This window comes from Dendrobates tinctorius, unplaced genomic scaffold (assembly GCF_039654945.1).
Source record: "Dendrobates tinctorius isolate UK_male_01 unplaced genomic scaffold, ASM3965494v1 ptg000074l, whole genome shotgun sequence".
In the NCBI taxonomy this organism is placed as follows: domain Eukaryota; kingdom Metazoa; phylum Chordata; class Amphibia; order Anura; family Dendrobatidae; genus Dendrobates; species Dendrobates tinctorius.
In genome coordinates this window covers 6,018,666-6,044,411 of record NW_027361742.1, presented here as the reverse complement: position 1 = coordinate 6,044,411, position 25,746 = coordinate 6,018,666, and the positions used below count along the sequence as shown (strand labels likewise).

Below are 25,746 nucleotides of genomic sequence, written 5' to 3'. Positions count from 1 at the left end.
ACCATCTACCCCCCGGGATCATCTGCAGTGCCGGCTATTCTATTGTCGAACACTCTAACTGGCGTCACGAATCACTGCATGACTTTATCCCTAATCAACACTGCCATTTTACATGACTTCCTGGGGCCACGGACTGGGTCACTGCCACTGTGACACATCCCTTTAAGACGACCGGCCCAGTACCGAGTATCCCACGGCCTCTGGGGCGCGTCACATGCTGTAAAGAAGCTTCTCTCATCAATACAGGGCTGTCATGTAGGAATCCTATCAAACATCAAGATGGCAGTATCTTATATCAATCATCAGGGAGGAACTCTATCTGGTTCTAAAATAGCAGTAAACAATAATTTTTTTTAAGAGAGCGAAAATCCTTTTCTCTTCATTAACAGCACTGCATGTAAAAGGGAAAGAGGACAGGAAAGTGGACTTCCTTTGTAGCGATCAGCTGAAAGGATAATGTGCTCTGAATTCAGCAGTTTTTATTGCAATAGTGGAATTATGGAGGCTTCCAGACATAGACCTGGTTGCAAACAAACAGATTAGGACAATGACCCGAAGCATACTGCCAAAATGGTAACAAAGTGGCTTAAGGATAAAAAAGTCAATGCTTTGGAGTGGCCATCACAAAGCCCTGATCTCAATCCTACTGAAAATTTATGGGCAAAGCTGAAAAGGCAGAGGTGGTGAAGGCATCCTACAAACCTGTTACACCTGTTTTCTCAGGATGAATGGGCCCAAATTCTGACCAGCTATTATGAGAAGCTTGTGGGAGGATATTCCAAACGTTTGACCGAAGTCATTCAGTTTAAGGGCTATGGTACCAAATAGTAATGAAATGAATGTAAACGCTTAACTTTGTAGTAAGTAATAAAAATGTCTTATAACTAGAGTTGAACGAAACGGGTTGAACAATTTCAAAAGTCGCCGACTTTTGGCAAAGTCGGGTTTCATGAAACTAAACCCGACCCTAGGATGAGGTCGGCCACGAGGTCGGCGACTTACGCACCAAAGTCACGTTTCAAAAGTTTGTTTAGCGCTCTTTTTCAGCCAATCAGGATCCACGGACACTGTGGGCAACGTGATGACATAGGCAGGGGTCGCCACCATCTTTCAGAAGGGCATGCAAGTGATTGGCTTGCTTTGGTGGGCGTCACAGGGGTAATAAAAGGGCGTGCACGCCGACCGCCATCTTACTTCTGCCGATCTTAGCATAGGGAGAGGTTGCTGATTCTGTAGGGAGAGCGTTAGGCAGGGAAGAAGACAAAAAAACTGCTTCTGCTAGCGATTTTGCCTGTGCAACACACCAGTCACTGTGTGTGCAGTGCAAGGGGAGGCTATATTGTGGTGGATCAGCGGTGTTGGTTGTTAGGCTGCCTTCTAAGGCTTCCTGACAGCTGCATTGCTGTTTCCCCACTGCTCTGCAAACTGCTTTTTTAAAAGCAATCCCAATTTTTTTTTTGTCCTGCTAAGGTACTGAGGGTGCATTTATTCACACCATACAGCGGTGTACGCTCCTCACACAGTACCGTGTAACGGCTGTTATCACAGCCACAGTGAATCTATCTGTGTGTCACTGTGGAAGGATAAATGGAGGACTTGTTCCGTTCTTACAGACTCTAGGGAGATTCCTATTCTGCCCAATTCTACAATTCACTTTTTTCACACCTGTGCCATCGAGCCTGTGACATAGCGCTCTGATATTCAGTGGGCCTCACACAATCCAAAAGTGTCCAGTGTCCACAAGTGTCTGCAGAAATTCAAAATCTCCCTTATCCTGTAGTCACTTTTTTCACACCTGCTGCATCGAGCCTGTGACATAGTGCTCTGATATTCATTGGGCCTCACACAATCCAAAAGTGTCCAGTGTCTGCAGAAATTCTAAAATCTCCCTTATCCTGTAGTCACTTTTTTCACACCTGCTGCATCGAGCCTGTGACATAGCGCTCTGATATTCATTGGGCCTCACACAATCCAAAAGTGTCCAGTGTCCACAAGTGTCTGCAGAAATTCAAAATCTCCCTTATACTGTAGTCACTTTTTTCACACCTGTGCCATCGAGCCTTTGACATAGCGCTGTGATATTCAGTGGGCCTCACACAATCCAAGTGTCCAGTGTCCACAAGTGTCTGCAGAAATTTAAAATCTCCCTTATCCTGTAGTCACTTTTTTCACACCTGTGCCATCGAGCCTGTGACATAGCGCTGTGATATTCAGTGGGCCTCACACAATCCAAGTGTCCAGTGTCCACACGTGTCTGCAGAAATTCAAAATCTCCCAGAAATTCAAAATCTCCCTTATCCTGTAGTCACTTTTTTCACACCTGTGCCATCGAGCCTGTGACATAGCACTGTGATATTCAGTGGGCCTCACACAATCCAAGTGTCCAGTGTCCACAAGTGTCTGCAGAAATTCAAAATCTCCCTTATCCTGTAGTCACTTTTTTCACACCTGTGCCATCGAGCCTGTGACATAGCGCTGTGATATTCAGTGGGCCTCACACAATCCAAGTGTCCAGTGTCCACAAGTGTCTGCAGAAATTCAAAATCTCCCAGAAATTCAAAATTTCCCTTATCCTGTAGTCACTTTTTTCACACCTGTGCCATCGAGCCTGTGACATAGCGCTGTGATATTCAGTGGGCCTCACACAATCCAAGTGTCCAGTGTCCACAAGTGTCTGCAGAAATTCAAAATCTCCCTTATCCTGTTGTCACTTTTTTCACACCTGCTGCATCGAGCCTGTGACATAGCGCTGTGATATTCAGTGGGCCTCACACAATCCAAGTGTCCAGTGTCCACAAGTGTCTGCAGAAAATCTAAATCTCCCTTATCCTGTAGTCACTTTTTTCACACCTGTGCCATCGAGCCTGTGACATAGCGCTGTGATATTCAGTGGGCCTCACACAATCCAAGTGTCCAGTGTCCACAAGTGTCTGCAGAAGTTCAAAATCTCCCTTATCCTGTAGTCACTTTTTTCACATCTGTGCCATCGAGCCTGTGACATAGCACTGTGACATTCAGTGGGCCTCACACAATCCAAGTGTCCAGTGTCCACAAGTGTCTGCAGAAATTCAAAATCTCCCTTATCCTGTAGTCACTTTTTTCACACCTGCTGCATCGAGCCTGTGACATAGCGCTGTGATATTCAGTGGGCCTCACACAATCCAAGTGTCCAGTGTCCACAAGTGTCTGCAGAAATTTAAAATCTCCCTTATCCTGTAGTCACTTTTTTCACACCTGTGCCATCGAGCCTGTGACATAGCACTGTGATATTCAGTGGGCCTCACACAATCCAAGTGTCCAGTGTCCACAAGTGTCTGCAGAAATTCAAAATCTCCCTTATCCTGTAGTCACTTTTTTCACACCTGCTGTATCGAGCCTGTGACATAGCGCTGTGATATTCAGTGGGCCTCACACAATCCAAGTGTCCAGTGTCCACAAGTGTCTGCAGAAAATCTAAATCTCCCTTATCCTGTAGTCACTTTTTTCACACCTGTGCCATCGAGCCTGTGACATAGCGCTGTGAAATTCAGTGGGCCTCACACAATCCAAGTGTCCAGTGTCCACAAGGGTCTGCAGAAATTCAAAATCTCCCTTATCCTGTAGTCACTTTTTTCACACCTGTGCCATCGAGCCTGTGACATAGCGCTGTGATATTCAGTGGGCCTCACACAATCGAAGTGTCCAGTGTCCACAAGTGTCTGCAGAAGTTCAAAATCTCCCTTATCCTGTAGTCATTTTTTTCACATCTGTGCCATCGAGCCTGTGACATAGCGCTGTGATATTCAGTGGGCCTCACACAATCCAAGTGTCCAGTGTCCACAAGTGTCTGCAGAAGTTCAAAATCTCCCTTATCCTGTAGTCACTTTTTTCACATCTGTGCCATCGAGCCTGTGACATAGCACTGTGACATTCAGTGGGCCTCACACAATCCAAGTGTCCAGTGTCCACAAGTGTCTGCAGAAGTTCAAAATCTCCCTTATCCTGTAGTCACTTTTTTCACATCTGTGCCATCGAGCCTGTGACATAGCACTGTGACATTCAGTGGGCCTCACACAATCCAAGTGTCCAGTGTCCACAAGTGTCTGCAGAAATTCAAAATCTCCCTTATCCTGTAGTCACTTTTTTCACACCTGCTGCATCGAGCCTGTGACATAGCGCTGTGATATTCAGTGGGCCTCACACAATCCAAGTGTCCAGTGTCCACAAGTGTCTGCAGAAATTTAAAATCTCCCTTATCCTGTAGTCACTTTTTTCACACCTGTGCCATCGAGCCTGTGACATAGCACTGTGATATTCAGAGGGCCTCACACAATCCAAGTGTCCAGTGTCCACAAGTGTCTGCAGAAATTCAAAATCTCCCTTATCCTGTAGTCACTTTTTTCACACCTGCTGTATCGAGCCTGTGACATAGCGCTGTGATATTCAGTGGGCCTCACACAATCCAAGTGTCCAGTGTCCACAAGTGTCTGCAGAAAATCTAAATCTCCCTTATCCTGTAGTCACTTTTTTCACACCTGTGCCATCGAGCCTGTGACATAGCGCTGTGAAATTCAGTGGGCCTCACACAATCCAAGTGTCCAGTGTCCACAAGGGTCTGCAGAAATTCAAAATCTCCCTTATCCTGTAGTCACTTTTTTCACACCTGTGCCATCGAGCCTGTGACATAGCGCTGTGATATTCAGTGGGCCTCACACAATCGAAGTGTCCAGTGTCCACAAGTGTCTGCAGAAGTTCAAAATCTCCCTTATCCTGTAGTCACTTTTTTCACATCTGTGCCATCGAGCCTGTGACATAGCGCTGTGATATTCAGTGGGCCTCACACAATCCAAGTGTCCAGTGTCCACAAGTGTCTGCAGAAGTTCAAAATCTCCCTTATCCTGTAGTCACTTTTTTCACATCTGTGCCATCGAGCCTGTGACATAGCACTGTGACATTCAGTGGGCCTCACACAATCCAAGTGTCCAGTGTCCACAAGTGTCTGCAGAAATTCAAAATCTCCCTTATCCTGTAGTCACTTTTTTCACACCTGCTGCATCGAGCCTGTGACATAGCGCTGTGATATTCAGTGGGCCTCACACAATCCAAGTGTCCAGTGTCCACAAGTGTCTGCAGAAATTTAAAATCTCCCTTATCCTGTAGTCACTTTTTTCACACCTGTGCCATCGAGCCTGTGACATAGCACTGTGATATTCAGTGGGCCTCACACAATCCAAGTGTCCAGTGTCCACAAGTGTCTGCAGAAATTCAAAATCTCCCTTATCCTGTAGTCACTTTTTTCACACCTGCTGTATCGAGCCTGTGACATAGCGCTGTGATATTCAGTGGGCCTCACACAATCCAAGTGTCCAGTGTCCACAAGTGTCTGCAGAAAATCTAAATCTCCCTTATCCTGTAGTCACTTTTTTCACACCTGTGCCATCGAGCCTGTGACATAGCGCTGTGAAATTCAGTGGGCCTCACACAATCCAAGTGTCCAGTGTCCACAAGGGTCTGCAGAAATTCAAAATCTCCCTTATCCTGTAGTCACTTTTTTCACGCCTGTGCCATCGAGCCTGTGACATAGCGCTGTGATATTCAGTGGGCCTCACACAATCGAAGTGTCCAGTGTCCACAAGTGTCTGCAGAAATTCAAAATCTCCCAGAAATTCAAAATCTCCCTTATCCTGTAGTCACTATTTTCACACCTGTGCCATCGAGCCTGTGACATAGCACTGTGATATTCAGTGGGCCTCACACAATCCAAGTGTCCAGTGTCCACAAGTGTCTGCAGAAATTCAAAATCTCCCTTATCCTGTAGTCACTTTTTTCACACCTGTGCCATCGAGCCTGTGACATAGCACTGTGATATTCAGTGGGCCTCACACAATCCAAGTGTCCAGTGTCCACAAGTGTCTGCAGAAATTCAAAATCTCCCTTATCCTGTAGTCACTTTTTTCACACCTGCTGCATCGAGCCTGTTACATAGCGCTGTGATATTCAGTGAGCCTCACACAATCCAAGTGTCCAGTGTCCACAAGTGTCTGCAGAAAATCTAAATCTCCCTTATCCTGTAGTCACTTTTTTCACACCTGTGCCATCGAGCCCGTGACATAGCGCTGTGATATTCAGTGGGCCTCACACAGTCCAAGTGTCCAGTGTCCACAAGTGTCTGCAGAAATTCAAAATCTCCCAGAAATTCAAAATCTCCCTTATCCTGTAGTCACTTTTTTCACACCTGTGCCATCGAGCCTGTGACATAGCGCTCTGATATTCAGTGGGCCTCACACAATCCAAGTGTCCAGTGTCCACAAGTGTCTGCAGAAAATCTAAATCTCCCCTGTCCTATAGACACCTTGTACCTTGTTTTACATTACTATATAGTTTGTAGGATTTTGTCTACATTTCTACCAAAAATGAGGAAGGCTGGTGGAAGAGGCCGTGGAATTGGGCGGGGGTTGGCAGCTGGTAATGATGGTGTTGGTGGTGGATCTGATGGTAGTGGCAAAAGCAAAATAGGACCGAATGCAGAAGGTGTTGAGCCTGCGTCATCGTCTGGCTCCATAAGGCTTCGAAGGCTTAGTTTTCTAGGAGTTAGCAAACCGCTTTTAACGCCAGAGCATCAGGAAAAAGTTTTGTCTTACATTGCTGACTCAGCCTCCAGCTCTATCGCCTCCTCTTCTGAAGTTGTAAAAAGTAAAAGCACTGAGTCGTCATTGGAGGCTCATGTTCATGAACCACACCTTTCCTTGTGTCCTTCACCACAACCAAGATTGAAGGATGACGCAGGCCATACTACTGATTACTCCATGAAGCTGTTTTCACATACCATGCCTGGATTATCAAGTGAAATGGTGAATTACCCAGGCCAAGATGAATCTGACATGTAGTGCACTGATGCACAGCCGCTGATAGATGATTCTGCTGGTACATTCACTCAGAGCACTGCATTGTCCTCGCAGTGTACAGAGCCAGATTCTGACCCTGATGAGACTCAGGTTCCCCTTCCCGCACACTATACCACCATACACGGTGACACAGAGGAAGGTGCACATGACATTGAAGAGGAGGTGATGGATAACCCAGTTGTTGACCCAGATTGGCATCCATTGGGGGAAGAGGGTGCTGCTTCCAATAGCTCAGATGAGGAGCATCCACAGCAGACATCGACATCGCAACAGCTGTTATCTGGCAGGCCCGGAGCACTCCAAAGACAGGTTCCAAAAATCAAAAGAGTTGCTGTACAGCTTGTCCAGAGGGTCAAAAGATCACAGCGTGCTAGGCCGCAAAATGTCTGCCAAAGTAGGAAGAGTGCAGTGTGGCACTTTTTTGAACAAAATCCTCATGATCAGGCCAAGGTTATCTGTAAGAAGTGCGCAAAGACCTTTAGCCGAGGGAAAAATCTGAAAAATTTGAATACCAGTTGCATGCTTAGACATTTAACCAGCATGCACTTGCAAGCGTGGACACAACACCAAACCTCTAGTGCCACATGTGCAACTGATCACAAAGAAGGTAGCCAGCAACGCTACGTTGTTTCCCCCACTGTAAGCCCACCGGTTAGCACAGCAGCAAATGTTGAGGTGTCGTTGCAAGGCCACAGCAGTCAGGGAATCCCACTGTTATATCAATGAAATACTGAATCTAGGCCATCAGAAAGAACACCAACTCCATCACCATCATCAACCCTCTCTCAGTCCGCCCTGTCCACCGCTACTTCCACCATATGCAGCTCTCAAGTCCAGCTCACCCTCCCAGACACTATGAGTAGGTCAAGAAAGTACTCAGTCTCTCATCCGCGTACACTGGGTTTGAACGCCCACATTGCCAAAGTAATCTCGTTTGAGATGATGCCCTATCGGTTGGTGGAAAGCGTAGCTTTCTGCGAACTCATGGCCTATGCAGTACCACGCTATGACCTACCCAGTCGCCACTTCTTCTCTCGCAAAGCCATCCCAGCCCTCCACCATCATGTGAAAGACCGCATTGTCCATGCACTCAAGCAGTCAGTGAGTGGAAAGGTGCACCTCACAACTGATGCATGGTCCAGTCGGCATGGCCAGGGCCGTTACGTGTCCATCACTGCGCACTGGGTTAATGTGGTGGATGCAGGGTCCACAGGGGACAGCGGTGGTGGGACAGTGCTGCCTAGCCCACGGTATAGGAAACAGTTGGCTGTAGGCGTTCCACCCTCCTCTTCCTCCTCCTCCTCCAGAAGCGAAAGCTCGTCCACAGAGCGCAGTCGTACGAGCACTCCATCTGCAGCTGCCACTGTTGCACACGAGGTGTCCCCCTATCGAGCAGCTAGTGGAAAGCGTCAGCAGGCTGTGTTGCAGATGATGTGTTTGGGCGACAGACACACCGCCGAGGTGCTGGCCGAGTACTTGAAGCGACAAACTGAGTCATGGCAGGGCAGTGTACATCTAGAGGCAGGCAAGGTAGTTAGTGATAACGGCCATAATTTGTGGCAGCCATAGCCCTTTCAAAACTCAGCCACATACCTTGCTTGGCTCACACCTTGAACCTGGTGGTGCAGTGCTTCCTCAAAAATTATCCGGAGTTAACAGCCCTGCTCCAGAAGGTGCGAAGACTGTGCGCGCACATCCGCCGGTCGCCTGTACACTCCGTTCGTATGCAGAAGCTGCAGCGATTGCTCCACCTTCCCAACCACCGCCTCATTATCGACATTGCAACAAGGTGGAACTCCACCCTGCACATGGTGGAGCGGCTGTGCGAGCAGAGGCAGGCCATAATGCATTTGTGGGAGGATGCACGGCCAGGCACTTTGAGAGCAGACATGGAGTTGACAGGTGTGCAGTGGTCGAAGCTGAAAGACCTCTGTAAAGTCCTTCAGTGTTTTGAGGAATGCACACGGCTGGTAAGCGCAGACGACGCCATCCTAAGCATGAGCATCCCACTTATGCGTCTGCTCATGCAAACTTTGACGCACCTTAAGGAGCAGGCGTCTGCAGCCAATGTTGACGAGGATGAAGAGGTGGAGGGAATCCTTGATGACATTCAGCCATTGTCTGCTCAGGGACCTCTCCTGGACGAGTTGGAGGAAGAAGAGGAGGAGGAAGATGATGATGGGGATGATTACTTAGGGGAGGAGGATGCATCTCGTGGGGCAAGTGAATATGTTGGCATGGCAAGGTCTGGTACAGGGTTTGTGCGTGACTGGAGGGATGTGGATTTGCCAGAAAGTGCTCCTCCAACCACCACTCGCAGTGCATCATTGACACCGGGAACATTGGCCCACATGTCAGATTATGCCTTGCGGATCCTAAAAAGGGACCCCCGCATTGCCAAAATGATGAACAATGACGACTACTGGTTGGCCAGCATTCTGGAACCATGCTATAAAGGCAAATTACAAAACATCATGCCACAGGAGAACCTTGACCTAATATTGGCTAATAAACAAGCAACTCTGGTAAATCGGTTGCTTGAGGCATTCCCAGCACACAGCAGCGGTGATGGTTCTCACACGAGCCGTACGGGCCGGGGGCAGCTTGGCAGAGGTGTTCATGGTGCACACAGCAGAAGTGGCGTTGGAGACAGGGGTTTCATGACAATGTTGTGGATTGATTTTTCAAGTACCGCTCACACAACTGGTAATACAGCATCGATGGAAAGTGACAGGAGACAGCAGTTGTCAACTATGGTTACAAACTACTTTTCCTCCCATATCGATGTTCTCCCACACAGGTCATTCCCCTTTGACTATTGGGCTGCTAAACTGGACACCTGGCCTGAATTGGCACAATATGCCTTACAGGAGCTCGCTTGCCCAGCTGCAAGTGTGCTATCGGAAAGAGTCTTCAGTGCAGCTGGATCAATCCTGACAGAAAAAAGGACCCGTCTGTCAACCCAAAATGTGGATGATCTAACCTTCATTAAAATGAACCATGCATGGGTTTCCAAGGATTTTGTCCCACCTTCCCCTGATGACACATAGGGTGACAGAAAAATGGCTTGCTTTGGTCCACCTCTTCCTGGGACTTGACCTATTTCGCCTTTTGCATCAGCTGAATGTCCAACATCAACATATGCCACTTTCTAAAACTCCCTAACTGTGCTGCCTCCCCCCCATGGCCGGGGTCACCACCTAGCGCACGACACCGTGCGAGTGCCGTTGCCCTGGACAGGTGGGTAGGCCGACTCATAGTGCAATCAAGTGTCTCTGACGGTGGTGGTGCACACCCGCCGTCAGACACACCGCCGTACTATGAGGGGCCCAGTGCCAGTACCGAAGCCCACTTGGGCAGGGCCCCAGCATTTGCAATCTTTACCTCTCCCTGCTCCTCCGCTGTGTAGTCTGGGCCGTCAAATCCATATTGTGCCTGACAACGTCTGAGCCTGCCTCCTGATTTATACACATATCTTTTGAATGTGTACGCTATCCATACATGTTATCCGGGGATACGGTACCCTTTCTCACCTTTGTGCAATCACTTGCAAGCCATACTGGGCCTTACACCGTCTGAGCCTGCCTCCTGATGTATAGACATATCTTTTGAATGTGTACGCTATCCATACATGTTATCCGGGGATACGGTACCCTTTCTCACCTTTGTGCAATCACGTGCAAACCATACTGGGCCTAACACCGTCTGAGCCTGCCTCCTGATGTATAGACATATCTTTTGAATGTGTACGCTATCCATACATGTTATCCGGGGATACGGTACCCTTTCTCACCTTTGTGCAATCACTTGCAAGCCATACTGGGCCTTACACCATCTGAGCCTGCCTCCTGATGTATAGACATATCTTTTGAATGTGTACGCTATCCATACATGTTATCCGGGGATACGGTACCCTTTCTCACCTTTGTGCAATCACTTGCAAGCCATATTGGGCCTTACACTGTCTGAGCCTGCCTCCTGATGTATAGACATATCTTTTGAATGTGTACCCTATCCATACATGTTATCCGGGGATACGGTACCCTTTCTCACCTTTGTGCAATCACTTGCAAGCCATACTGGGCCTTACACCGTCTGAGCCTGCCTCCTGATGTATAGACATATCTTTTGAATGTGTACGCTATCCATACATGTTATCCGGGGATACGATACCCTTTCTCACCTTTGTGCAATCACTTGCAAGCCATACTGGGCCTTACACCGTCTGAGCCTGTCTCCTGATGTATAGACATATCTTTTGAATGTGTACGCTATCCATACATGTTATCCGGGGATACGGTACCCTTTCTCACCTTTGTGCAATCACTTGCAAGCCATACTGGGCCTTACACCATCTGAGCCTGCCTCCTGATGTATAGACATATCTTTTGAATGTGTACGCTATCCATACATGTTATCCGGGGATACGGTACCCTTTCTCACCTTTGTGCAATCACGTGCAAGCCATACTGGGCCTAACACCGTCTGAGCCTGCTTCCTGATGTATCGACATATCTTTTGAATGTGTACGCTATCCATACATGTTATCCGGGGATACGGTACCCTTTCTCACCTTTGTGCAATCACTTGCAAGCCATACTGGGCCTTACACCATCTGAGCCTGCCTCCTGATGTATAGACATATCTTTTGAATGTGTACGCTATCCATACATGTTATCCGGGGATACGGTACCCTTTCTCACCTTTGTGCAATCACTTGCAAGCCATACTGGGCCTTACACCGTCTGAGCCTGCCCTCTGATGTATAGACATATCTTTTGAATGTGTACGCTATCCATACATGTTATCCGGGGATACGGTACCCTTTCTCACCTTTGTGCAATCACGTGCAAGCCATACTGGGCCTAACACCATCTGAGCCTGCCTCCTGATGTATAGACATATCTTTTGAATGTGTACGCTATCCATACATGCTATCCGGGGATACGGTACCCTTTCTCACCTTTGTGCAATCACGTGCAACCCATACTGGGCGTGAGAATGGCTGGTGAGCTGTTAAGCAAGCTACAGCACCTGTGGTTTGCACACGTAAGTATTTCATTTTTTTCAGGAATGACGGTTAGGCCTAATTCCGGAACTGGGGTTGATCTGCACTTACTGGGAAATCATCGTTCGCGAGTAATAATTGTAATCAGTGATCCCCATCACTAACGTTGTTCAGCGGGTTATCTGCACCTGTAAGTGACAAACGCTGGCCTTTTCAGTGTAGCGCACATGCAGCCACGGACATGTAAGGGCATGACACACCAGTTATTGGCCAATCTCATGTGCCAGAGCCTCACGTGTCCCTCTAGTAAGCCGGACTTGGACCGCGGGGCATGACAGAGTCTCGTTCGTTAACGGAATTAAGCTTGCAATGTGTGCATCTGTTCTGTAGCTGGCATGGTTGAGGTTGCCTGTGTTGAGTCAAATTACGCCGTAGGCTCCACTCCTGGTGGTGCCCTTCTGGACATTCCTTTAAGGTTCAGCTTTGCAACCATACTGCCCACGTAAAACAAACACTTTGCCTTCATGAACGCTGTTTGGAGGGTCATGACTCGTGGGAATAACGCCGCCCAATCAGTTAACCTGCTAGAGAGATCCTTCGTTGCTCCCAAGCATGACATCACACTCCCTAGGAGGAAGGTAATGCCACTGTGGCGACCGTGCTCCTGGGGGCGACACAAGTGCACTGATGCCCAGCCACTGCTCGATGAATCTGCTGGTACATTGACCCAGACCACTACATTCCCCTCGCACGCTACACGGCCTGAATCTGACCCTGATGAAACTCAGGTTACCCTTCCCATATACAGTTCCATCTTACACGGTGACAAAGAGGAAGCTGCAGATGAAAGTGCAGGTTCGGCCCACCCGCCATCAGACACACCACCGTACTATCAGGGGCCCTGTGCCAGTGCCATCGCCAACGAGTGGGCCCCCCCTGCTTGCTCAGGATCACAGCACTTGCAAGGTTGAAATACTGTGCAGTGAGATGGAAGATGGGGACGACGAGGAGTCCAGACAAGTACAGGGATTCCCTAGCGAGGAGACTTATTTCATTGTTTTCAATGTTGGGACAGCAATTTTTGGGGAGCACTATACTCTGGAGAATGATAGATGGGGCCCACCATACACTGGAACATTCCAAAGGTGGACATCAGACACTGGAGCAGCATTTACAGGGCCCATTATACACTAGAGCATTAGAAATGGGGCCCATTATGTTTGGAGCATTATTTGGGCCCATAAGACAGTGGAGCTTCATCCATGGGGACCAACATATACTGTAGCATTATGTGGAGCTCATCATATACTGTTTCAAACATTATATGGGACCAATGATTCTGTATGGAGAAATAGATGGGCCTCGTCATGAGATGTAAAAAGTGAAGTATTTTTCATTGTACTATACCGCTATTTCTCTGCCGTATCGGAGCATGATAAGTTGTGGTATTATGTGTTAAAGGGGCGCTCTTTCGCCCAGGGCACATGAAAACATGGAGCCAGCCCTCCCCCCCACAACTTTAGCCAAATAACCCCCATTTTTCAGTGCGTAACTTGTATTATGAAGTTAATTAAGGTTGACCAGCTTAAGTAAGAAGAATTGAAGAATTGAGGCTTTTGGCATTCAAATGAGCACTGTAGGTGTGTTTCCTGTCCTCCTCTCACTGACGACTTTTATTCCCCATTGACTTACACTGGGTTTCATGTTTCGGGACGACCCCGACTTTTCCCTATAATCGGACGATCTTGCTCGACCCGACTTTTGGAAAAGTCGGGTTTCACGAAACGAAACTCGACCATAAAAAACCAAAAGTCGCTCAACTCTACTTATAACATTCTCTCGCATTATTCTGGCATATGGCAAATATTAATAATTATGGTAATCCTGATTGACCTAAAACGGGAAATTTTTATTCTGATTTCATATCAGATATTGAGAAAAACATGCATATGTGTCTTTATATACAGTGTATGTAAACTTCTTTTTTCAACTAAATATATATATATATACACATATCTACCCACCATATTTTCTGGATTATAAGACGCTCTGGACTATAGTGCAAAATACTGGAAACATTTTTTAAATAAAATGGTTGGTTTCAATTGTATATAATTATGACCTGGCAGGTAATCGATGAATAGCATGGTTCATAAAAGCTTGCTTCAGGTCAAGACGATTGTTTTCAGTCCAAAAGTACCACCTTGGGATCTGAACTTGGTGGTAGAGGCACTAGCCAGTTCTCTTTTTGAACCTGTATACTCATCATCTGTCAAAAACCTTACATTAAAGACCATCATTCTGGTTGCACTGTCTTCAAAGCATAGGGTTAGCAATATTCAGTCCTTGTCAGTTAGTCCACCTTTTACGCAGATTCCAGAGGATCGGGTTATTTTACAACTTGACTCTGCTGCCTACCTTCCTAAAGTAGCCACTAGTTCCATAAGAGCCAGGAGATTATTCTCCCTTCCTTCTACGCTAACTCCAGAAAACTAAAGTAAGAAAATTCCATACTCTGGATGTCAGGATATGTTTAATAATCTACTCAGAATCATGAAGAAAAAGCCAGTTTTCTAGATCTATGTGACGCTTGCATGCAATCCGTTTTCACACAGCCACTTTAAAATACGTACATAATCACATACAGTAAGTTTCCTAAATTTATAAGATAAATCTTACCATGAAACTTGGATACCACTTAGATGTTTCATGTGGATCCAATTTTTTTTTCAGACCCATGGAATTGAATGGGTGAGTCTTATCCGAAATTCGGAAGAAAGTGGTGGACACTGCAATTTTTTCTCACGGATAGTCGGACTGAGAGGAAAATCGTTAATTTTAACAGCTCTATTAAGTAACTTGGGTCAGTGTGCTGTCCTATCAAAAATGGGACAGCACATGTCTCATTTACACAATCACCTCCATGAGCCCTTAAGCTTGTGATTTTAGGACTGAAATTAGAGAAAGGGTGAGGAAAGAATTTCTGGGAATAAAAATTAAATAATAATCCATATTGGTGATATTTCTGTGAAAACCGTGCTATTTTATAGATAGTGCTGTTTAATTATGGGTACATGTGTATACACATGAGATGTCAAGTAGGAAAGCCTTTCACAGTGCAATATTCAGTATGAGCAGCAAATCATTACAAAAATGTAAGCAAATAAAAGACTGACTGTCACTTCTAAACAGAAAACATGTCTGAACATGTGTACAAGCGTACAGCCATCTCATAGAATCATAGAATCGTAGAGTTGGAAGGGACCTCCTGGGCCATCTGGTCCAACCCCCTGCTCAAAGCAGGATTCGCTAAATCATCCCAGTCAGATGTCAGTCCAGCCTCTGTTTGAAGACTTCCATTGAAGGAGAACTCACCACTTCTCGTGGCAGCCTGTTCCACTCATTGATCACTCTAACTGTCAAAAAGTTTTTTCTAATATCTAATCTGTGTCTCCTCCCATTCAGTTTCATCCCATTGCTTCTAGTCTTTCCTTGTGCAAATGAGAATAAAGTTGATCCTTCTACAATGTGACAGCCCTTTAGATATTTGTAGACAGCTATTAAGTCTCCTCTCAGTCTTCTCTTTTGCAAACTAAACATTCCCAAATCCTGCAACCTTTCCTCATAAGACAGGGTTTTCAGACCGGTCACCATTCTGGTCGCTCTTTTCTGAACTTGCTCCAGTTTGTTGATGTCTTTTTTAAAATGTGGTGCCCAAAACTGGACACAATATTCCAGATGAGGTCTGACCAAAGAGGAGTAGAGGGAAATAATGACTTCACTTGATCTAGACTGTATGCTTCTGTTAATACATCCTAGAATTGCATTTGCCTTTTTTGCTGCTGCATCACACTGTTGACTCATATTCAGTCTGTGATCTATACCCAAGTCTTTTTCACATGTGCTGTCACTTAGCCCTATTCCTCCCATTCTGTATATGCTTTTTTCATTTTTATTGCCCAGATGTAGTACTTTGCATTTCTCCCTGTTAAAAACCATTCTGCTAGTTGCTGCCAACTTCTCCAGTTTATTTATATCTTTTTGAATCCTCTCTCTCTTCTCTAGTATTAGCTATCCCTCCTAGCTTTGTGTCATCAGCAAATTTAATCAGTTTACCCTCAATTCCTTCATCTAAATCGTTGATAAAGATGTTTAATAATACAGGGCCCAGGATAGAGCCCTGTGGTACCCCACTTGAGACATTCTTGCAACTGGATGTGCAGCCATTTACGACCACTCTTTGGGTCCGATCACTAAGCCAGTTATGAATCCACCTAACAGTTGCCTTGTCCATTCCATACTTAGTCATTTTTTCAATAAGGATTGTATGAGAGACTTTGTCAAATGCTTTGCTGAAGTCAAGATATACTATATCTACAGCATTTCCTTGATCCACCCAATCAGTGATTCCGTCATAGAAGGATATTAATCTCCATTTATAACGAACAAATAAAGTTGCACTCTGTAGCACTATAGCTTGAAAACATGAAAAATATGAACAATTAATTTCATTATTGCTCTAGAACAGTGGTCACCAACCTTTCTGACCTTGAGAGCCACATTCAGCTTAGAGAGAGAGTTGTGAGCCACATTCATCACTGAGGGATGGTCGTGAGCCACATCCAGCTCCCGCCCCCTTCAAAGTAGTGTCAACCAAAGTCCCCATTATAGGTATACTGTAATGATAACCAAAGCTTTTCCACAGAAATCACTCCAAAGCAGTACACTGAGACCCAGGGGTTCCCACAAAACCCCCATTCAGTATTCTCCCATCAAGGACTCCCAACACTCTGCCACATCCAGCTTTGAGCACCTCCTCTAACAGGTAGTACCATCCTCCAGCCTACCATACCTAAAATGTCTCTAAACCCCTAAGACCAGTAAATGTGCATCCAGATCTGCACTTCTGTGCAGGGCTACTCACAAAATTCACCATTTTGAGATGGTCTCTTCATACCTGTTTGCTAGACCTGGAGCTAACACACCAATCTGGCAGACAGTTGTGAGCCACAATTCATGGGACTGCAAGCCACATGTGGCTCCCGAGCTACAGGTTGGGGACCCTGCTCTAGAAAATGGGAAAAATTGAGAATACTTAGCACATAAATCGGCCAATTCATGTATACCTGGTAGCCGAGATAAGGTGATTCTCGTTGCTGGGAACCTGTCTAATGTGAATCCTCTCCTAGGCTGAAGCCCACACCCATGTATGTAGAATGGATCCTGCCAAGATTAAAACTGCCAAACTCATGCTGGGTATACATAAATTGGTCAAATTATATACTAAGTATTCTCAATTTTTCCTATTTTCTAGACCAGTAATCAGGCCCGGATTGATAATCTGCCCAACTGGGCATTTTTTTGCTGGCCTGCTGTCATGTAGGCCACGGGCTGGCAGCTACCGCTCATCTGGTCGCTTGCCAGCTGATGCGGTCACTGGCTTTTTCTTCCTGCCGCCAACCCTCTGCTGGCACGGCGGTTATAGCTTCAAACAGTCTTGGGATTTTCCTTTCCAGCACTCCAGGGAGATAAGCTGTCACGCACCCCATCCTCACCCTCTCAGAGACCCCCGCAGCCCGTCACAGCATTGTTAGGCTGTTCTGTTCTCTGCGCACAGGACCTGTGATGAGGTCACAGGACGGAAGTAGTCAAGGGTCACATGATCAGGGGCCTCTGTCCGAGGCCCTTGATCATGTGACCTCTGACTCCTCTCCTCCTCTGACCTCATCACAGGTGCTGTGCGCACAGCCCTTGGTATATACAGGACTCTGCTGTGCTGGTGTGGTGCCCCTGAGGCTCAGTCGCCACAGAGGTACTGCACCTTCTCCTAAGGTGTAGTGCCCCACCGCCTAGGTAAGTTGGGAACTCCTTTCCACACTCCAACACCTGCATCCCACACACAGGATAGTTCAGTAGGTCCACATAGCAGCTTCAGGCTGGGGGTAGCAGAGCACTCTTCGTGGAACCCTGCTTCGTAACACAAGATGTGCTGGAAAGTGGGTGGAGTTAGTATAAAAGAGAGGGAAAGTTTTGAATTACCAGTCAGTCTGGAGGACAGTCAGACGAGGGTCTGAGAGGGAGAGCAGGCTGACAGCAGGTCAGCCTGAGGGGAGCTCAAGACGGAGGAAGACAGTCAGTCAGACGATGCTGAGGACTGGTCTTAGTGGAATGAGCTCCCTGGGAAAGGAACAGAAGGAGAAAGACGTAGAACTGCAACCTAAGCTTCCATAAGAGAGAGAAGGAACAGCGCGGAACGAAGGAGTAGGAGAACAGAGAGGAGTTGTGGGTTGGAAGAGGAACCCTGCCTATAGGTTCTCAGCGCAAGGCCGGGGCCCAGTCCCCGAAGTTGTATGGACACTTATGGTTCTGCAGCAGACACTGGTGGAGTAATTGGCTGTAAATGCACTACTCCCATCGAAGACTTGGGACACAACAGCAACTGGAGAGAGAGCCAGGACTTCTGAGAAGGGAGTCCCCGATAGAGGCTACAGCTGTCTGTCATACAAGTAGAGACAAGGAACACCTAGAGAGAGGCATTCCAGGGTAACTAAGTACTGGAGTGCTTCGCCCTAAAAGGCGCATTGGAGGAGTCATTCAGAAAGGTACATATTGGTGGAGTGTTGGAGAGGAGAAGCCTGACTTGCCCGGGAGGTTGATTGAGTCTCTGCCCCGGAGGACACGGCATAGACGTGGGCACCAGTGGTTACAAAGAACTGTGAGTAAAGCGCTGAAACTGCAAGCCCTGGTGTCCTCCATTCCTTCTTGCATCCGCCAGCACTGCTACATCCCCTGCGCCGGACAATACACCATCAAGGTGTCCCCACATCTACACTGCCCTGGGACAACAGCCCTGCCTGTGGAGGGCTATACCACCACTGCTGCATCACACCATCTGTCCCAGAGGATCTGTCTGCAGCGTCGGCTTAACATCTCCCTTGCCGAACACCACAGGTGGCATCACGAACTATTGACCATTAGTTACATACACCGCCATTGATATTGGGCGCCCAGGGCCACGGTCCGGGTCACCGCTGCTGTGACACGCATCCCACTGACACCGGCCCGGTAACGAGTACCCCACTGCCCTGGGACTGGGGGCAACCCAATTTTGGCGTCACGAACAGGATGACGAGACCCGATACCATCGGGTTCTGTGTGCCTAAGATTTGTGAGACTTTATACTTTTGAAAATGTGCAGAAGACCTGATTTGATAGACTGTAAAATGGACATTAGAAATGGCCACTGGTGTGGAGAAGGGTGTGAAGAGATGGGAAGTCCTAAGAAAAGACCGTGAAGAGTATTGGGCCTCACCTGCCTGAATTACTATGTGACAGCGACATGGCCCACTCCCCGAGGGGTTCGTATACTTGCTTGGTATGGAGGCGCTGGAAGAAGACGCCGCCCGCGGAAGGAGGGGCAGAAGAAGCCAGTGGCGGGAAAGGGGCTGAGACAGGAAGAACGCCAGAATGCCATATTGGAGAATGAGGGAAGGAGGCCTGCGGAGCGCGGGGAAACGGATCTCCCTGGCGCCATGGCTGAAGGCTCCGACCCGATCTCAGGAATGAATTCCCAACAGCTGGAGGACGAGATTATTCAGCTGACACATGGCCTGCGACTGAAGTGAGAGGCGCTATGGACATTAAACCTGCAGCGCGCCCAGGAAGGGCCTACACCTGCGGTAACCGCGACACTGGTACCCACCGCTGCTGCACCGGATCTTTTCCTGACAGACCCTGCGGAGCTTGGAGCCGCTGCCATGCCACCGGCAGTGTACTCTGTCCCCTCTTTGTCGCTGATACCGGAGGAGTTGTACACAGCCCAGGGATCTGAAGCGGAGGGAGAGAAGCTCCTGCTCAGACCTGATGCGGCTGCACAGGCCCCGCCAGTGGCCAACGTGGAACCGGTGCTGCTGCTGGCTCCACCGCCGTCCCTGATGTCTCACCGGGCAGCACCCGTTGCCGCCATGCCTGCATCGGAGTGGAGACCACACCGCCGGGAACTCCCTGGTATGTACCCCAGCCTTCCTAATGGGTTGATGGGGAGGAGGAGAAGGAGGGCCATGTTGCTGGGGGTACGGTTGGAGCCGGCATGCCCGATATGACATCTACAGGCTAGAGGGGGGTCTGGATCGTTTTGGGACAGTGATCTCAGGATCCCTTCACTGCCAAGTCCCCAGGCAGTTGCTCATCAGCACCGACACACTACAGAATCCTTAGGAGCTAGACCTCGTTTCAGAACAACGGAACCACCTGTCGCGGAGGAGCAGTTGATGGGCATTGAGATACATCATGGATTCCATTTGCCACAGCTTCAAGACCCCATAGTAAGGAACCAGAATCAGGATGAGGACAGTTCCAGTTCAGCTTCCAGAACCCCAGGAGGGGACCACAATTAGTTAACTTTTTCAAAAATCTCGTTACTCAGGAGGGTTTGTTTGCACCAGTTATGCCTTTTTGCTATCATGTTTTTCCGGTAGCACTTTTGTTGCCCTGTTTTGATTGGCAGCGTTTCTACATTTGGAACTGAGGAGATCATGGAAGCTGTATGATCCAAAACTTTTAATGTAAATAGTTTGCACCTCTTTAGGTGCCCTTTCTTGGTTTTACATATAGAGACATTTTGCGAAGATAATGTTTTTGCATGGACACTTTTCGAAGATGATGTCTACCTCAAAGGACACTGCAAGAGATCCCGGCTGGGAGCGGTGTCCAGCACTCACAAGAATAACTGTTGAATGTTTTACTGTGAAGTATTTGATAATGTGTTTTACAGAAGCATTAGTAAATGAGAAATGGCTTTTATAGGAGAATTAGGAGTGTCTGATTTAGAGATGAGAAATGTGAATAAAGAATTGAAAGTAGACAGGTGATGGACCAGGTACTTGCGGTCAGCGTTTTGTGTCTAGAAGAGACAGTGAAAGAGAAGAAAATGAGAAAATAATAATAAAGAAATGTGCTACAGAGAATAGCACTTTGAATTGAGAATTGCACTTAGAATTAAAAATTTTAGATAGAATTTAAGATAGAATTGTTTGTAACGTTCAAGAATGAGTACCTCCTATACTAGGAAGATTAGTATAAGAAAAGTTTGTTATGCATTACAAAATTTTAGTATGTTTCTTTGCTGTCTACTTTGTTATCTTGCAGCCCGCGGACGTGCTGTGTTTAACGAGGGGTATGTGGCACCCCTGAGGCTCAGTCGCCACAGAGGTACTGCACCTTCTCCTAAGGTGTAGTTCCCTACTGCCTAGGTAAGTTGGGAACTCCTTTCCACACTCCAACACCTGCATCCCACACACAGGAGAGTTCAGTAGGTCCACATAGCAGCTTCAGGCTGGGGGTAGCAGAGCACACTTCGTGGAACCCTGCTTCGTAACATGAGATGTGCTGGGAGGTGGGTGGAGTTAGTATAAAAGAGAGGGAAAGTTTAGAATTACCAGTCAGTCTGGAGGACAGTCAGACGAGGGTCTGAGAGGGAGAGCAGGCTGACAGCAGGTCAGCCTGAGGGGAGCTCAAGGCGGAGGAAGACAGTCAGTCAGGCGAGGCTGAGGACTGGTCTTAGTGGAACGAGCTCCCTGGGAAAGGAACAGAAGGAGAAAGATGTAGAACTGCAACCTATGCTTCCATAAGAGAGAGAAGGAAAAGCGTGGAACGAAGGAGTAGGAGTGTGTACAAAGTGTACCGAGCTGAGCCTTGTGTTTACGGAGCTCAGCAGAGCTGGGTGTGTACAAAATGAAGCCGCGAGTGTACGGGGTGTACAGAGGGGAGCAGAGCCGTGTGTGTATGGAGTGGAGCTGCGTGTGTATGGAGCGAGCTGCATGTGTTGGAGGTGTACGGAGCAGAACGGTGTGTGTACGAGGTGTATGGAGCAAAGCCGCATGTGTACAAGGTTTATGGAGTGGAGCCATGTGTTTTCAAGGTGTACAGAGCGTGGCCATGTGTGTACAAGTTGTACGGAGCAGAGTCGCATGTGTACAAGTTTTACAGAGTGGAGCCATGATGGCGCGAGATGTACGGAGCGGAGCCATGTGTGAGCGAGGCATACAAAGCGGAACCGTGTGTGTATGAGGCATGCGGAGCCATGCGTGTATGAGGTGTATGGTGGGGAGCATTCATACCTCTCAACTGTCCCGAATGCAGCGGAACAGTCCCGATTTTGAGAGAGAGAGACTTCCCCAGCTGGGAGCTTACTTTTCCCGCGGACACAGGAGTACACGGCAGAGAGCCGAGGAGCACTTTAAAACTTGCACATGACGTTCTACCGGAAGTGACATGCTGGAAGCTGACCGGAAATTACCTAAGGCGATTGTAACGGAACCATGGAGGCACTTCAGGGAATGCTTCTGATCCATCACAGTGTGCTCCTCCGACAGCATGGAAAGCGGGATTGCCTTGGAATCGGGGATGCCGGCCATGTGAGCGGATCATGATATGTCCTGCATCAGGAGGCTCAGATAGGCACTATAATGGGAGTTGGGCTGCTATAGTATCTTTATAGAATTTTCTTCTTTCTCTGTTTCTCTCTCTGTTCTTTCTTTCCTTCTTTCTCTCTCTAATCTTTCTTTTCTTCTTTCTCTCTCTGTTCTTTCTTTCATTCCCCTCTTCCTTTCCCTTCCTCACTGTTCTTTCTCTCTCTCTAATCTTTCTTTCTCTCTCTCTCTGTTCTTTCTTTCTCTGTTCTTTCCTTCTCTCTCTGTTCTCTTTCTTTCCCTTCTTTCTTTCTTTATTTATTTATTTTCTTTCTTTCTTTCTTTCTCCCTCTCTCTTTTTCTTTCCTCTCTTTCTCTCTCTGTTCTTTCTTTCCCATCTTTCGTTCTTTCCCATCTTTCTTTCAATCTCTGTTCTTTCTTTCTTTCTTTCTTTCTCTCTGTACTTTATTTCTTTCCCCTCTTTCTTTCTCTCTCCCTCTGTGTTCTTTTTTCCCCTCTTTCTTTCTCTCTGTTCGTTTTTCTGTCCACTCTTTCTTTCTCTGTTCTTTTTCTTTCTTTCTTTCTTTCTTTCTTTCCCCTCTTTCTCTCTCTCTGTTTTTTCTTTCTTTCTTTCTCTTTCTTTCTTTCTTTCTCCTCTTTCTTTTGCTCTTCTTTCTTTCTCTCTCTAATCTTTCTTGCTCTCGCTAATCTTTTTTTCTTTCTCTCTGTTCTTTCTTTCCCTATTCTTCCTTGATTTCTCTCTGTTCTTTCTTTCTTTCTCTTGTTCTTTCTTTCCCATCTTTCTTTCTCTCTCTGTTCTTTCTTTCTTCCCCCTCTTTCTTTCTTTCTTTCTCTCTATGTTCTTTATTTCCCCTCTTTCTTTTTTCTCTCTCTGTTCTTTTTTTCTGTCCCCTCTTTCTTTCTCTCTCTGTTCTTTCTCTCTCTCTGTTTTCTTTATTCTCTCTCTGTTCTTTCTTTCTTTTCCTCAGTACCAGACAGTGTGCCCATAATGCCAGCCACAGTGCCCATAGTACCAGCCACTGTACCCTCAGTACCAGTCAGTGTGATCAGCAGTGCTAAATGGGTGTGGTTGGGGCATGGACATGGCTGTGGCTAGTTGTGAAATGGGTGTGGTTGGAGGCGTGGTCTAAAATTTAGGTGTATATTACACAGGTGCTGTGGCTGATGTTTACACAGATGCTGCTGGGGCTGATGTATATACTGGTGCTGACTTGAGGCTGATGTATATATGGGCTGTATGTATATACATCACTGATCAGCCTCTAGTCAGTACCTATGTTTACACCAGCACCTGTATATACATCAGCCCCAGCACCCGTATATACACCTGCCCCCGCACCATATATACACCAGCCCCAGCACCTGTATATACATCAGCCCCAGCGCCCATATATACATCAGCACTAGCACCCGTATATATATCAGCCTCCCAGACCATATATACACCAGCCTCAGCACCTGTATATACATCAGCCCCAGCACCTGTATATGCATCAGCCCCAGCACCTGTATATACATCAGCCCCAGCACCCGTGCATACATATGTATATACAGTAGTCTCAATGTGATACATATTCAGCAGTATGTAACATAATACAGTATATTACTATCAATTATAATGTAGAGTTGTGTGTATATAGTGTAGAGCTGTTCATATAGTGTGTTGCTGTGTATATAGTATGGAATCCACACTATATACACTGGTCCATCTTTTCACTATATAGTATATATATATATATATATATATATATATAACAATTTCATGTAAACGATACCCATTCAAAAGATATAATAAATTAATTGAAAAAAAACTCTATGGTATAGTTCTATATGATGGGTCTACGTATGGACAAAGCAGGAAAATTGCTGAAAACATTAAGTAAATAAAGAGAAAAAGGACGATCAAAAAAGTCTAAAACCACTTATCATGAAAATACAATTTTATTGTGATTTATCAGCCTTGCATATGCGGCGCAGGGCTACATCAGATACTAACTTTTCCCTCCCCTTCTTCTTGCCACTAGCTGATCGCAGTACTCTGCATTGTTCAGGTTATAGAGGTGGTGGTTGCGTCCTATGTTAGGCATCTTCATAGTAACAGGTGCCATTTTATGGGAGGAACATCAGGCTTATGACACCATTGGTCTAACTTATCATATGTGCAGGCCTCACAGTCTCATTGGTGGACCATTCTTTTTAAATACCCCACCTTTCCTGTTTCCCATTACCCCTTGATAAAGGCCATCTCGCCAAAATGCGCATTGGGGGAGCATGCCAGGGTGGACCTCTACTATATACCAGGACAGGTAATATCTACTTTATAGCTACTTCATTGCTATTACTATATATGTGAATACTATGTCTGGTTGTATTACTTTGATTCGGGATAGTGCAATATACCTTTGAACCATGTCATTATGGATGTGTCAAAGTCACTTTTATCACTTTGGTTTTTTCCACCCTCCGTGTGCCCTATGCCTGCCCATGTGCTTTGTGGTCATTTCACTTTTATCCCATTGCTCTCCTTATTCCTGATAAATCACAATAAAATTGTGTTTTGTATTTTCATGATAAGTGGTTTTGGACTTTTTTGATCGTTCTTTTTCTCTTTATATACTATATAGTATATACACAGCTCCATGCTATATTTCTTACCACAGTATATATTGTGGAGCTGTGTACATTGTGTATACTCCTCCTGTCCTGTATACATGGTGTAAATATAAGTATCTGCTCTAAGTGTGTGTATCTATGAAAATAAAAAGCGCTCCTATGAATTATCCAAAGTGGCGGACTCTTTATTAGCCCATGTGACAAAGTTTTGGCTCTATAACAGATCATTTCTCTGCTATGGAATTGAAATATTACCACATGGGCTAATAAAGAGTCCTCCGCTTTTCTCTTATTTAATCGGTGTGCTGATTATTTTCTTTTTATAAAACCCTTTGATTTAAGGGTGTGTGTCCTAAAAGCATTTCACCCACTGGTTAATATTTGGTGCTGCTCAATCATGACACATATATCAGGGCTGACATCACCACCCGGCAAAAGCAGGCAAGTGTCGTTGGGGACTTGGCATGCTATGAGGCTCGTAAGTAGTGGGGCTCCGGTGCCAGTGTTGACACAGTTGAAAACAATGAAGAGTGAGGGAGCCATCTGCTTATGCTCCCTCTCTCATCATTCCCCCTCTGCGTCTGAGCTCTGTGACATCTTAATGCAGAGGGCACAATGACATCACTACAGCGCATCCTCTGTGTCAAGCAGTGTGGAGGATCAGAATATACTGAGGAGACCAGAGCAGTGGGGACAGGGAGAAGTATTATATTGGGCCCATTATACTGTATGAAGTAATATATGGGGCCCAATATACTGTTTGAAGTAATATACAGTATGAGGGCCCATTATACTGTGTAAGCATTATATG

General features: G+C 46.5%; 1 protein-coding gene across 2 annotated transcripts in view; it reads right to left on the bottom strand.

Moving 5' to 3' along the window:
• KCNT2 (potassium sodium-activated channel subfamily T member 2) overlaps nucleotides 1-25,746 on the bottom strand; it is a 1,782,840-nt gene that overhangs the window by 466,388 nt on the left and 1,290,706 nt on the right. The window lies entirely within an intron of this gene.